This window comes from Bombina bombina, chromosome 7 (genome assembly GCF_027579735.1).
Source record: "Bombina bombina isolate aBomBom1 chromosome 7, aBomBom1.pri, whole genome shotgun sequence".
Lineage (NCBI taxonomy): Eukaryota > Metazoa > Chordata > Amphibia > Anura > Bombinatoridae > Bombina > Bombina bombina.
The window spans coordinates 353,860,501-353,876,154 of record NC_069505.1 but is presented as its reverse complement, the minus strand read 5'-3'; positions in this window follow the sequence as shown (position 1 = coordinate 353,876,154).

The window sequence follows — 15,654 nt, the reverse complement described above, 5'->3', positions numbered from 1 at the left end:
TACAGTCCAGCCCCGAAATACCAGGCAATTCCTCTCTGAACAAGAGAAACAGCAAAACCCCAGACGTACGTTTCGGCCTATTGTGGGCCTCGTCAGTGAGGTGCAGCTATATCCCTCTAGGCACACTGAGCAACGGGTCCACGTCTGGATTCCCGCATCACACTTAGGGAGACTTCCCTAAGTGTCATAATTTGCATAAATAAAAAGAGAGAAGCGCTCAACCTGGGAACGAACAATAACATAATAGCTTGTTCTATGGCTAGTTACCACCCTAGAAGCAGCCTCTTTTTGCTCAATATGTGCCTTTCACAGAGAAGAACTTTCCTGTAGCATATCAGTCTGATCCTGACTTCACAGTACAGTCCAGCCCCGAAATACCAGGCAATTCCTCTCTGAACAAGAGAAACAGCAAAACCCCAGACGTACGTTTCGGCCTATTGTGGGCCTCGTCAGTGAGGTGCAGCTATATCCCTCTAGGCACACTGAGCAACGGGTCCACGTCTGGATTCCCGCATCACACTTAGGGAGACTTCCCTAAGTGTCATAATTTGCATAAATAAAAAGAGAGAAGCGCTCAACCTGGGAACGAACAATAACATAATAGCTTGTTCTATGGCTAGTTACCACCCTAGAAGCAGCCTCTTTTTGCTCAATATGTGCCTTTCACAGAGAAGAACTTTCCTGTAGCATATCAGTCTGATCCTGACTTCACAGTACAGTCCAGCCCCGAAATACCAGGCAATTCCTCTCTGAACAAGAGAAACAGCAAAACCCCAGACGTACGTTTCGGCCTATTGTGGGCCTCGTCAGTGAGGTGCAGCTATATCCCTCTAGGCACACTGAGCAACGGGTCCACGTCTGGATTCCCGCATCACACTTAGGGAGACTTCCCTAAGTGTCATAATTTGCATAAATAAAAAGAGAGAAGCGCTCAACCTGGGAACGAACAATAACATAATAGCTTGTTCTATGGCTAGTTACCACCCTAGAAGCAGCCTCTTTTTGCTCAATATGTGCCTTTCACAGAGAAGAACTTTCCTGTAGCATATCAGTCTGATCCTGACTTCACAGTACAGTCCAGCCCCGAAATACCAGGCAATTCCTCTCTGAACAAGAGAAACAGCAAAACCCCAGACGTACGTTTCGGCCTATTGTGGGCCTCGTCAGTGAGGTGCAGCTATATCCCTCTAGGCACACTGAGCAACGGGTCCACGTCTGGATTCCCGCATCACACTTAGGGAGACTTCCCTAAGTGTCATAATTTGCATAAATAAAAAGAGAGAAGCGCTCAACCTGGGAACGAACAATAACATAATAGCTTGTTCTATGGCTAGTTACCACCCTAGAAGCAGCCTCTTTTTGCTCAATATGTGCCTTTCACAGAGAAGAACTTTCCTGTAGCATATCAGTCTGATCCTGACTTCACAGTACAGTCCAGCCCCGAAATACCAGGCAATTCCTCTCTGAACAAGAGAAACAGCAAAACCCCAGACGTACGTTTCGGCCTATTGTGGGCCTCGTCAGTGAGGTGCAGCTATATCCCTCTAGGCACACTGAGCAACGGGTCCACGTCTGGATTCCCGCATCACACTTAGGGAGACTTCCCTAAGTGTCATAATTTGCATAAATAAAAAGAGAGAAGCGCTCAACCTGGGAACGAACAATAACATAATAGCTTGTTCTATGGCTAGTTACCACCCTAGAAGCAGCCTCTTTTTGCTCAATATGTGCCTTTCACAGAGAAGAACTTTCCTGTAGCATATCAGTCTGATCCTGACTTCACAGTACAGTCCAGCCCCGAAATACCAGGCAATTCCTCTCTGAACAAGAGAAACAGCAAAACCCCAGACGTACGTTTCGGCCTATTGTGGGCCTCGTCAGTGAGGTGCAGCTATATCCCTCTAGGCACACTGAGCAACGGGTCCACGTCTGGATTCCCGCATCACACTTAGGGAGACTTCCCTAAGTGTCATAATTTGCATAAATAAAAAGAGAGAAGCGCTCAACCTGGGAACGAACAATAACATAATAGCTTGTTCTATGGCTAGTTACCACCCTAGAAGCAGCCTCTTTTTGCTCAATATGTGCCTTTCACAGAGAAGAACTTTCCTGTAGCATATCAGTCTGATCCTGACTTCACAGTACAGTCCAGCCCCGAAATACCAGGCAATTCCTCTCTGAACAAGAGAAACAGCAAAACCCCAGACGTACGTTTCGGCCTATTGTGGGCCTCGTCAGTGAGGTGCAGCTATATCCCTCTAGGCACACTGAGCAACGGGTCCACGTCTGGATTCCCGCATCACACTTAGGGAGACTTCCCTAAGTGTCATAATTTGCATAAATAAAAAGAAAGAAGCGCTCAACCTGGGAACGAACAATAACATAATAGCTTGTTCTATGGCTAGTTACCACCCTAGAAGCAGCCTCTTTTTGCTCAATATGTGCCTTTCACAGAGAAGAACTTTCCTGTAGCATATCAGTCTGATCCTGACTTCACAGTACAGTCCAGCCCCGAAATACCAGGCAATTCCTCTCTGAACAAGAGAAACAGCAAAACCCCAGACGTACGTTTCGGCCTATTGTGGGCCTCGTCAGTGAGGTGCAGCTATATCCCTCTAGGCACACTGAGCAACGGGTCCACGTCTGGATTCCCGCATCACACTTAGGGAGACTTCCCTAAGTGTCATAATTTGCATAAATAAAAAGAGAGAAGCGCTCAACCTGGGAACGAACAATAACATAATAGCTTGTTCTATGGCTAGTTACCACCCTAGAAGCAGCCTCTTTTTGCTCAATATGTGCCTTTCACAGAGAAGAACTTTCCTGTAGCATATCAGTCTGATCCTGACTTCACAGTACAGTCCAGCCCCGAAATACCAGGCAATTCCTCTCTGAACAAGAGAAACAGCAAAACCCCAGACGTACGTTTCGGCCTATTGTGGGCCTCGTCAGTGAGGTGCAGCTATATCCCTCTAGGCACACTGAGCAACGGGTCCACGTCTGGATTCCCGCATCACACTTAGGGAGACTTCCCTAAGTGTCATAATTTGCATAAATAAAAAGAGAGAAGCGCTCAACCTGGGAACGAACAATAACATAATAGCTTGTTCTATGGCTAGTTACCACCCTAGAAGCAGCCTCTTTTTGCTCAATATGTGCCTTTCACAGAGAAGAACTTTCCTGTAGCATATCAGTCTGATCCTGACTTTACAGTACAGTCCAGCCCCGAAATACCAGGCAATTCCTCTCTGAACAAGAGAAACAGCAAAACCCCAGACGTACGTTTCGGCCTATTGTGGGCCTCGTCAGTGAGGTGCAGCTATATCCCTCTAGGCACACTGAGCAACGGGTCCACGTCTGGATTCCCGCATCACACTTAGGGAGACTTCCCTAAGTGTCATAATTTGCATAAATAAAAAGAGAGAAGCGTTCAACCTGGGAACGAACAATAACATAATAGCTTGTTCTATGGCTAGTTACCACCCTAGAAGCAGCCTCTTTTTGCTCAATATGTGCCTTTCACAGAGAAGAACTTTCCTGTAGCATATCAGTCTGATCCTGACTTCACAGTACAGTCCAGCCCCGAAATACCAGGCAATTCCTCTCTGAACAAGAGAAACAGCAAAACCCCAGACGTACGTTTCGGCCTATTGTGGGCCTCGTCAGTGAGGTGCAGCTATATCCCTCTAGGCACACTGAGCAACGGGTCCACGTCTGGATTCCCGCATCACACTTAGGGAGACTTCCCTAAGTGTCATAATTTGCATAAATAAAAAGAGAGAAGCGCTCAACCTGGGAACGAACAATAACATAATAGCTTGTTCTATGGCTAGTTACCACCCTAGAAGCAGCCTCTTTTTGCTCAATATGTGCCTTTCACAGAGAAGAACTTTCCTGTAGCATATCAGTCTGATCCTGACTTCACAGTACAGTCCAGCCCCGAAATACCAGGCAATTCCTCTCTGAACAAGAGAAACAGCAAAACCCCAGACCTACGTTTCGGCCTATTGTGGGCCTCGTCAGTGAGGTGCAGCTATATCCCTCTAGGCACACTGAGCAACGGGTCCACGTCTGGATTCCCGCATCACACTTAGGGAGACTTCCCTAAGTGTCATAATTTGCATAAATAAAAAGAGAGAAGCGCTCAACCTGGGAACGAACAATAACATAATAGCTTGTTCTATGGCTAGTTACCACCCTAGAAGCAGCCTCTTTTTGCTCAATATGTGCCTTTCACAGAGAAGAACTTTCCTGTAGCATATCAGTCTGATCCTGACTTCACAGTACAGTCCAGCCCCGAAATACCAGGCAATTCCTCTCTGAACAAGAGAAACAGCAAAACCCCAGACGTACGTTTCGGCCTATTGTGGGCCTCGTCAGTGAGGTGCAGCTATATCCCTCTAGGCACACTGAGCAACGGGTCCACGTCTGGATTCCCGCATCACACTTAGGGAGACTTCCCTAAGTGTCATAATTTGCATAAATAAAAAGAGAGAAGCGCTCAACCTGGGAACGAACAATAACATAATAGCTTGTTCTATGGCTAGTTACCACCCTAGAAGCAGCCTCTTTTTGCTCAATATGTGCCTTTCACAGAGAAGAACTTTCCTGTAGCATATCAGTCTGATCCTGACTTCACAGTACAGTCCAGCCCCGAAATACCAGGCAATTCCTCTCTGAACAAGAGAAACAGCAAAACCCCAGACGTACGTTTCGGCCTATTGTGGGCCTCGTCAGTGAGGTGCAGCTATATCCCTCTAGGCACACTGAGCAACGGGTCCACGTCTGGATTCCCGCATCACACTTAGGGAGACTTCCCTAAGTGTCATAATTTGCATAAATAAAAAGAGAGAAGCGCTCAACCTGGGAACGAACAATAACATAATAGCTTGTTCTATGGCTAGTTACCACCCTAGAAGCAGCCTCTTTTTGCTCAATATGTGCCTTTCACAGAGAAGAACTTTCCTGTAGCATATCAGTCTGATCCTGACTTCACAGTACAGTCCAGCCCCGAAATACCAGGCAATTCCTCTCTGAACAAGAGAAACAGCAAAACCCCAGACGTACGTTTCGGCCTATTGTGGGCCTCGTCAGTGAGGTGCAGCTATATCCCTCTAGGCACACTGAGCAACGGGTCCACGTCTGGATTCCCGCATCACACTTAGGGAGACTTCCCTAAGTGTCATAATTTGCATAAATAAAAAGAGAGAAGCGCTCAACCTGGGAACGAACAATAACATAATAGCTTGTTCTATGGCTAGTTACCACCCTAGAAGCAGCCTCTTTTTGCTCAATATGTGCCTTTCACAGAGAAGAACTTTCCTGTAGCATATCAGTCTGATCCTGACTTCACAGTACAGTCCAGCCCCGAAATACCAGGCAATTCCTCTCTGAACAAGAGAAACAGCAAAACCCCAGACGTACGTTTCGGCCTATTGTGGGCCTCGTCAGTGAGGTGCAGCTATATCCCTCTAGGCACACTGAGCAACGGGTCCACGTCTGGATTCCCGCATCACATTTAGGGAGACTTCCCTAAGTGTCATAATTTGCATAAATAAAAAGAGAGAAGCGCTCAACCTGGGAACGAACAATAACATAATAGCTTGTTCTATGGCTAGTTACCACCCTAGAAGCAGCCTCTTTTTGCTCAATATGTGCCTTTCACAGAGAAGAACTTTCCTGTAGCATATCAGTCTGATCCTGACTTCACAGTACAGTCCAGCCCCGAAATACCAGGCAATTCCTCTCTGAACAAGAGAAACAGCAAAACCCCAGACGTACGTTTCGGCCTATTGTGGGCCTCGTCAGTGAGGTGCAGCTATATCCCTCTAGGCACACTGAGCAACGGGTCCACGTCTGGATTCCCGCATCACACTTAGGGAGACTTCCCTAAGTGTCATAATTTGCATAAATAAAAAGAGAGAAGCGCTCAACCTGGGAACGAACAATAACATAATAGCTTGTTCTATGGCTAGTTACCACCCTAGAAGCAGCCTCTTTTTGCTCAATATGTGCCTTTCACAGAGAAGAACTTTCCTGTAGCATATCAGTCTGATCCTGACTTCACAGTACAGTCCAGCCCCGAAATACCAGGCAATTCCTCTCTGAACAAGAGAAACAGCAAAACCCCAGACGTACGTTTCGGCCTATTGTGGGCCTCGTCAGTGAGGTGCAGCTATATCCCTCTAGGCACACTGAGCAACGGGTCCACGTCTGCTGCTTCCGGGTGGTAAATCGCCATAGAACAAGCCACTGAGCTGTTGTTCGTTCCTGGTAGAGCGCTTCTCTCTTTGTATGCAAATTATTATGACCCTGGGGAAGTCTCCCTATGGGTGATGGGGGAAACCAGACGTGGACTCCTTGCCCAGTGTGCTTAGAGGAATGTGGCTGCATCTCACTGACGAGGCCCATAGGAGGCCGAAACGATCGTCTGGGGTTGTCATGTTCCTTGTTCAGAGGAGAATTGCCTGGTATTTCGGGGCTGGACTGACCTTACTTGGCGGGATCAGACTGATATACTTCAGGAAAGTTTTCTTCTGTGAAAAGCACCCTGGTCTAAAAGAGGCTGCTTCCGGGTGGTAAATCGCCATAGAACAAGCCACTGAGCTGTTGTTCGTTCCTGGTAGAGCGCTTCTCTCTTTGTATGCAAATTATTATGACCCTGGGGAAGTCTCCCTATGGGTGATGGGGGAAACCAGACGTGGACTCCTTGCCCAGTGTGCTTAGAGGAATGTGGCTGCATCTCACTGACGAGGCCCATAGGAGGCCGAAACGATCGTCTGGGGTTGTCATGTTCCTTGTTCAGAGGAGAATTGCCTGGTATTTCGGGGCTGGACTGACCTTACTTGGCGGGATCAGACTGATATACTTCAGGAAAGTTTTCTTCTGTGAAAAGCACCCTGGTCTAAAAGAGGCTGCTTCCGGGTGGTAAATCGCCATAGAACAAGCCACTGAGCTGTTGTTCGTTCCTGGTAGAGCGCTTCTCTCTTTGTATGCAAATTATTATGACCCTGGGGAAGTCTCCCTATGGGTGATGGGGGAAACCAGACGTGGACTCCTTGCCCAGTGTGCTTAGAGGAATGTGGCTGCATCTCACTGACGAGGCCCATAGGAGGCCGAAACGATCGTCTGGGGTTGTCATGTTCCTTGTTCAGAGGAGAATTGCCTGGTATTTCGGGGCTGGACTGACCTTACTTGGCGGGATCAGACTGATATACTTCAGGAAAGTTTTCTTCTGTGAAAAGCACCCTGGTCTAAAAGAGGCTGCTTCCGGGTGGTAAATCGCCATAGAACAAGCCACTGAGCTGTTGTTCGTTCCTGGTAGAGCGCTTCTCTCTTTGTATGCAAATTATTATGACCCTGGGGAAGTCTCCCTATGGGTGATGGGGGAAACCAGACGTGGACTCCTTGCCCAGTGTGCTTAGAGGAATGTGGCTGCATCTCACTGACGAGGCCCATAGGAGGCCGAAACGATCGTCTGGGGTTGTCATGTTCCTTGTTCAGAGGAGAATTGCCTGGTATTTCGGGGCTGGACTGACCTTACTTGGCGGGATCAGACTGATATACTTCAGGAAAGTTTTCTTCTGTGAAAAGCACCCTGGTCTAAAAGAGGCTGCTTCCGGGTGGTAAATCGCCATAGAACAAGCCACTGAGCTGTTGTTCGTTCCTGGTAGAGCGCTTCTCTCTTTGTATGCAAATTATTATGACCCTGGGGAAGTCTCCCTATGGGTGATGGGGGAAACCAGACGTGGACTCCTTGCCCAGTGTGCTTAGAGGAATGTGGCTGCATCTCACTGACGAGGCCCATAGGAGGCCGAAACGATCGTCTGGGGTTGTCATGTTCCTTGTTCAGAGGAGAATTGCCTGGTATTTCGGGGCTGGACTGACCTTACTTGGCGGGATCAGACTGATATACTTCAGGAAAGTTTTCTTCTGTGAAAAGCACCCTGGTCTAAAAGAGGCTGCTTCCGGGTGGTAAATCGCCATAGAACAAGCCACTGAGCTGTTGTTCGTTCCTGGTAGAGCGCTTCTCTCTTTGTATGCAAATTATTATGACCCTGGGGAAGTCTCCCTATGGGTGATGGGGGAAACCAGACGTGGACTCCTTGCCCAGTGTGCTTAGAGGAATGAGGCTGCATCTCACTGACGAGGCCCATAGGAGGCCGAAACGATCGTCTGGGGTTGTCATGTTCCTTGTTCAGAGGAGAATTGCCTGGTATTTCGGGGCTGGACTGACCTTACTTGGCGGGATCAGACTGATATACTTCAGGAAAGTTTTCTTCTGTGAAAAGCACCCTGGTCTAAAAGAGGCTGCTTCCGGGTGGTAAATCGCCATAGAACAAGCCACTGAGCTGTTGTTCGTTCCTGGTAGAGCGCTTCTCTCTTTGTATGCAAATTATTATGACCCTGGGGAAGTCTCCCTATGGGTGATGGGGGAAACCAGACGTGGACTCCTTGCCCAGTGTGCTTAGAGGAATGTGGCTGCATCTCACTGACGAGGCCCATAGGAGGCCGAAACGATCGTCTGGGGTTGTCATGTTCCTTGTTCAGAGGAGAATTGCCTGGTATTTCGGGGCTGGACTGACCTTACTTGGCGGGATCAGACTGATATACTTCAGGAAAGTTTTCTTCTGTGAAAAGCACCCTGGTCTAAAAGAGGCTGCTTCCGGGTGGTAAATCGCCATAGAACAAGCCACTGAGCTGTTGTTCGTTCCTGGTAGAGCGCTTCTCTCTTTGTATGCAAATTATTATGACCCTGGGGAAGTCTCCCTATGGGTGATGGGGGAAACCAGACGTGGACTCCTTGCCCAGTGTGCTTAGAGGAATGTGGCTGCATCTCACTGACGAGGCCCATAGGAGGCCGAAACGATCGTCTGGGGTTGTCATGTTCCTTGTTCAGAGGAGAATTGCCTGGTATTTCGGGGCTGGACTGACCTTACTTGGCGGGATCAGACTGATATACTTCAGGAAAGTTTTCTTCTGTGAAAAGCACCCTGGTCTAAAAGAGGCTGCTTCCGGGTGGTAAATCGCCATAGAACAAGCCACTGAGCTGTTGTTCGTTCCTGGTAGAGCGCTTCTCTCTTTGTATGCAAATTATTATGACCCTGGGGAAGTCTCCCTATGGGTGATGGGGGAAACCAGACTTGGACTCCTTGCCCAGTGTGCTTAGAGGAATGTGGCTGCATCTCACTGACGAGGCCCATAGGAGGCCGAAACGATCGTCTGGGGTTGTCATGTTCCTTGTTCAGAGGAGAATTGCCTGGTATTTCGGGGCTGGACTGACCTTACTTGGCGGGATCAGACTGATATACTTCAGGAAAGTTTTCTTCTGTGAAAAGCACCCTGGTCTAAAAGAGGCTGCTTCCGGGTGGTAAATCGCCATAGAACAAGCCACTGAGCTGTTGTTCGTTCCTGGTAGAGCGCTTCTCTCTTTGTATGCAAATTATTATGACCCTGGGGAAGTCTCCCTATGGGTGATGGGGGAAACCAGACGTGGACTCCTTGCCCAGTGTGCTTAGAGGAATGTGGCTGCATCTCACTGACGAGGCCCATAGGAGGCCGAAACGATCGTCTGGGGTTGTCATGTTCCTTGTTCAGAGGAGAATTGCCTGGTATTTCGGGGCTGGACTGACCTTACTTGGCGGGATCAGACTGATATACTTCAGGAAAGTTTTCTTCTGTGAAAAGCACCCTGGTCTAAAAGAGGCTGCTTCCGGGTGGTAAATCGCCATAGAACAAGCCACTGAGCTGTTGTTCGTTCCTGGTAGAGCGCTTCTCTCTTTGTATGCAAATTATTATGACCCTGGGGAAGTCTCCCTATGGGTGATGGGGGAAACCAGACGTGGACTCCTTGCCCAGTGTGCTTAGAGGAATGTGGCTGCATCTCACTGACGAGGCCCATAGGAGGCCGAAACGATCGTCTGGGGTTGTCATGTTCCTTGTTCAGAGGAGAATTGCCTGGTATTTCGGGGCTGGACTGACCTTACTTGGCGGGATCAGACTGATATTCTTCAGGAAAGTTTTCTTCTGTGAAAAGCACCCTGGTCTAAAAGAGGCTGCTTCCGGGTGGTAAATCGCCATAGAACAAGCCACTGAGCTGTTGTTCGTTCCTGGTAGAGCGCTTCTCTCTTTGTATGCAAATTATTATGACCCTGGGGAAGTCTCCCTATGGGTGATGGGGGAAACCAGACGTGGACTCCTTGCCCAGTGTGCTTAGAGGAATGTGGCTGCATCTCACTGACGAGGCCCATAGGAGGCCGAAACGATCGTCTGGGGTTGTCATGTTCCTTGTTCAGAGGAGAATTGCCTGGTATTTCGGGGCTGGACTGACCTTACTTGGCGGGATCAGACTGATATACTTCAGGAAAGTTTTCTTCTGTGAAAAGCACCCTGGTCTAAAAGAGGCTGCTTCCGGGTGGTAAATCGCCATAGAACAAGCCACTGAGCTGTTGTTCGTTCCTGGTAGAGCGCTTCTCTCTTTGTATGCAAATTATTATGACCCTGGGGAAGTCTCCCTATGGGTGATGGGGGAAACCAGACGTGGACTCCTTGCCCAGTGTGCTTAGAGGAATGTGGCTGCATCTCACTGACGAGGCCCATAGGAGGCCGAAACGATCGTCTGGGGTTGTCATGTTCCTTGTTCAGAGGAGAATTGCCTGGTATTTCGGGGCTGGACTGACCTTACTTGGCGGGATCAGACTGATATACTTCAGGAAAGTTTTCTTCTGTGAAAAGCACCCTGGTCTAAAAGAGGCTGCTTCCGGGTGGTAAATCGCCATAGAACAAGCCACTGAGCTGTTGTTCGTTCCTGGTAGAGCGCTTCTCTCTTTGTATGCAAATTATTATGACCCTGGGGAAGTCTCCCTATGGGTGATGGGGGAAACCAGACGTGGACTCCTTGCCCAGTGTGCTTAGAGGAATGTGGCTGCATCTCACTGACGAGGCCCATAGGAGGCCGAAACGATCGTCTGGGGTTGTCATGTTCCTTGTTCAGAGGAGAATTGCCTGGTATTTCGGGGCTGGACTGACCTTACTTGGCGGGATCAGACTGATATACTTCAGGAAAGTTTTCTTCTGTGAAAAGCACCCTGGTCTAAAAGAGGCTGCTTCCGGGTGGTAAATCGCCATAGAACAAGCCACTGAGCTGTTGTTCGTTCCTGGTAGAGCGCTTCTCTCTTTGTATGCAAATTATTATGACCCTGGGGAAGTCTCCCTATGGGTGATGGGGGAAACCAGACGTGGACTCCTTGCCCAGTGTGCTTAGAGGAATGTGGCTGCATCTCACTGACGAGGCCCATAGGAGGCCGAAACGATCGTCTGGGGTTGTCATGTTCCTTGTTCAGAGGAGAATTGCCTGGTATTTCGGGGCTGGACTGACCTTACTTGGCGGGATCAGACTGATATACTTCAGGAAAGTTTTCTTCTGTGAAAAGCACCCTGGTCTAAAAGAGGCTGCTTCCGGGTGGTAAATCGCCATAGAACAAGCCACTGAGCTGTTGTTCGTTCCTGGTAGAGCGCTTCTCTCTTTGTATGCAAATTATTATGACCCTGGGGAAGTCTCCCTATGGGTGATGGGGGAAACCAGACGTGGACTCCTTGCCCAGTGTGCTTAGAGGAATGTGGCTGCATCTCACTGACGAGGCCCATAGGAGGCCGAAACGATCGTCTGGGGTTGTCATGTTCCTTGTTCAGAGGAGAATTGCCTGGTATTTCGGGGCTGGACTGACCTTACTTGGCGGGATCAGACTGATATACTTCAGGAAAGTTTTCTTCTGTGAAAAGCACCCTGGTCTAAAAGAGGCTGCTTCCGGGTGGTAAATCGCCATAGAACAAGCCACTGAGCTGTTGTTCGTTCCTGGTAGAGCGCTTCTCTCTTTGTATGCAAATTATTATGACCCTGTGGAAGTCTCCCTATGGGTGATGGGGGAAACCAGACGTGGACTCCTTGCCCAGTGTGCTTAGAGGAATGTGGCTGCATCTCACTGACGAGGCCCATAGGAGGCCGAAACGATCGTCTGGGGTTGTCATGTTCCTTGTTCAGAGGAGAATTGCCTGGTATTTCGGGGCTGGACTGACCTTACTTGGCGGGATCAGACTGATATACTTCAGGAAAGTTTTCTTCTGTGAAAAGCACCCTGGTCTAAAAGAGGCTGCTTCCGGGTGGTAAATCGCCATAGAACAAGCCACTGAGCTGTTGTTCGTTCCTGGTAGAGCGCTTCTCTCTTTGTATGCAAATTATTATGACCCTGGGGAAGTCTCCCTATGGGTGATGGGGGAAACCAGACGTGGACTCCTTGCCCAGTGTGCTTAGAGGAATGTGGCTGCATCTCACTGACGAGGCCCATAGGAGGCCGAAACGATCGTCTGGGGTTGTCATGTTCCTTGTTCAGAGGAGAATTGCCTGGTATTTCGGGGCTGGACTGACCTTACTTGGCGGGATCAGACTGATATACTTCAGGAAAGTTTTCTTCTGTGAAAAGCACCCTGGTCTAAAAGAGGCTGCTTCCGGGTGGTAAATCGCCATAGAACAAGCCACTGAGCTGTTGTTCGTTCCTGGTAGAGCGCTTCTCTCTTTGTATGCAAATTATTATGACCCTGGGGAAGTCTCCCTATGGGTGATGGGGGAAACCAGACGTGGACTCCTTGCCCAGTGTGCTTAGAGGAATGTGGCTGCATCTCACTGACGAGGCCCATAGGAGGCCGAAACGATCGTCTGGGGTTGTCATGTTCCTTGTTCAGAGGAGAATTGCCTGGTATTTCGGGGCTGGACTGACCTTACTTGGCGGGATCAGACTGATATACTTCAGGAAAGTTTTCTTCTGTGAAAAGCACCCTGGTCTAAAAGAGGCTGCTTCCGGGTGGTAAATCGCCATAGAACAAGCCACTGAGCTGTTGTTCGTTCCTGGTAGAGCGCTTCTCTCTTTGTATGCAAATTATTATGACCCTGGGGAAGTCTCCCTATGGGTGATGGGGGAAACCAGACGTGGACTCCTTGCCCAGTGTGCTTAGAGGAATGTGGCTGCATCTCACTGACGAGGCCCATAGGAGGCCGAAACGATCGTCTGGGGTTGTCATGTTCCTTGTTCAGAGGAGAATTGCCTGGTATTTCGGGGCTGGACTGACCTTACTTGGCGGGATCAGACTGATATACTTCAGGAAAGTTTTCTTCTGTGAAAAGCACCCTGGTCTAAAAGAGGCTGCTTCCAGGGTGGTAAATCGCCATAGAACAAGCCACTGAGCTGTTGTTCGTTCCTGGTAGAGCGCTTCTCTCTTTGTATGCAAATTATTATGACCCTGGGGAAGTCTCCCTATGGGTGATGGGGGAAACCAGACGTGGACTCCTTGCCCAGTGTGCTTAGAGGAATGTGGCTGCATCTCACTGACGAGGCCCATAGGAGGCCGAAACGATCGTCTGGGGTTGTCATGTTCCTTGTTCAGAGGAGAATTGCCTGGTATTTCGGGGCTGGACTGACCTTACTTGGCGGGATCAGACTGATATACTTCAGGAAAGTTTTCTTCTGTGAAAAGCACACTGGTCTAAAAGAGGCTGCTTCCGGGTGGTAAATCGCCATAGAACAAGCCACTGAGCTGTTGTTCGTTCCTGGTAGAGCGCTTCTCTCTTTGTATGCAAATTATTATGACCCTGGGGAAGTCTCCCTATGGGTGATGGGGGAAACCAGACGTGGACTCCTTGCCCAGTGTGCTTAGAGGAATGTGGCTGCATCTCACTGACGAGGCCCATAGGAGGCCGAAACGATCGTCTGGGGTTGTCATGTTCCTTGTTCAGAGGAGAATTGCCTGGTATTTCGGGGCTGGACTGACCTTACTTGGCGGGATCAGACTGATATACTTCAGGAAAGTTTTCTTCTGTGAAAAGCACCCTGGTCTAAAAGAGGCTGCTTCCGGGTGGTAAATCGCCATAGAACAAGCCACTGAGCTGTTGTTCGTTCCTGGTAGAGCGCTTCTCTCTTTGTATGCAAATTATTATGACCCTGGGGAAGTCTCCCTATGGGTGATGGGGGAAACCAGACGTGGACTCCTTGCCCAGTGTGCTTAGAGGAATGTGGCTGCATCTCACTGACGAGGCCCATAGGAGGCCGAAACGATCGTCTGGGGTTGTCATGTTCCTTGTTCAGAGGAGAATTGCCTGGTATTTCGGGGCTGGACTGACCTTACTTGGCGGGATCAGACTGATATACTTCAGGAAAGTTTTCTTCTGTGAAAAGCACCCTGGTCTAAAAGAGGCTGCTTCCGGGTGGTAAATCGCCATAGAACAAGCCACTGAGCTGTTGTTCGTTCCTGGTAGAGCGCTTCTCTCTTTGTATGCAAATTATTATGACCCTGGGGAAGTCTCCCTATGGGTGATGGGGGAAACCAGACGTGGACTCCTTGCCCAGTGTGCTTAGAGGAATGTGGCTGCATCTCACTGACGAGGCCCATAGGAGGCCGAAACGATCGTCTGGGGTTGTCATGTTCCTTGTTCAGAGGAGAATTGCCTGGTATTTCGGGGCTGGACTGACCTTACTTGGCGGGATCAGACTGATATACTTCAGGAAAGTTTTCTTCTGTGAAAAGCACCCTGGTCTAAAAGAGGCTGCTTCCGGGTGGTAAATCGCCATAGAACAAGCCACTGAGCTGTTGTTCGTTCCTGGTAGAGCGCTTCTCTCTTTGTATGCAAATTATTATGACCCTGGGGAAGTCTCCCTATGGGTGATGGGGGAAACCAGACGTGGACTCCTTGCCCAGTGTGCTTAGAGGAATGTGGCTGCATCTCACTGACGAGGCCCATAGGAGGCCGAAACGATCGTCTGGGGTTGTCATGTTCCTTGTTCAGAGGAGAATTGCCTGGTATTTCGGGGCTGGACTGACCTTACTTGGCGGGATCAGACTGATATACTTCAGGAAAGTTTTCTTCTGTGAAAAGCACCCTGGTCTAAAAGAGGCTGCTTCCGGGTGGTAAATCGCCATAGAACAAGCCACTGAGCTGTTGTTCGTTCCTGGTAGAGCGCTTCTCTCTTTGTATGCAAATTATTATGACCCTGGGGAAGTCTCCCTATGGGTGATGGGGGAAACCAGACGTGGACTCCTTGCCCAGTGTGCTTAGAGGAATGTGGCTGCATCTCACTGACGAGGCCCATAGGAGGCCGAAACGATCGTCTGGGGTTGTCATGTTCCTTGTTCAGAGGAGAATTGCCTGGTATTTCGGGGCTGGACTGACCTTACTTGGCGGGATCAGACTGATATACTTCAGGAAAGTTTTCTTCTGTGAAAAGCACCCTGGTCTAAAAGAGGCTGCTTCCGGGTGGTAAATCGCCATAGAACAAGCCACTGAGCTGTTGTTCGTTCCTGGTAGAGCGCTTCTCTCTTTGTATGCAAATTATTATGACCCTGGGGAAGTCTCCCTATGGGTGATGGGGGAAACCAGACGTGGACTCCTTGCCCAGTGTGCTTAGAGGAATGTGGCTGCATCTCACTGACGAGGCCCATAGGAGGCCGAAACGATCGTCTGGGGTTGTCATGTTCCTTGTTCAGAGGAGAATTGCCTGGTATTTCGGGGCTGGACTGACCTTACTTGGCGGGATCAGACTGATATACTTCAGGAAAGTTTTCTTCTGTGAAAAGCACCCTGGTCTAAAAGAGGCTGCTTCCGGGTGG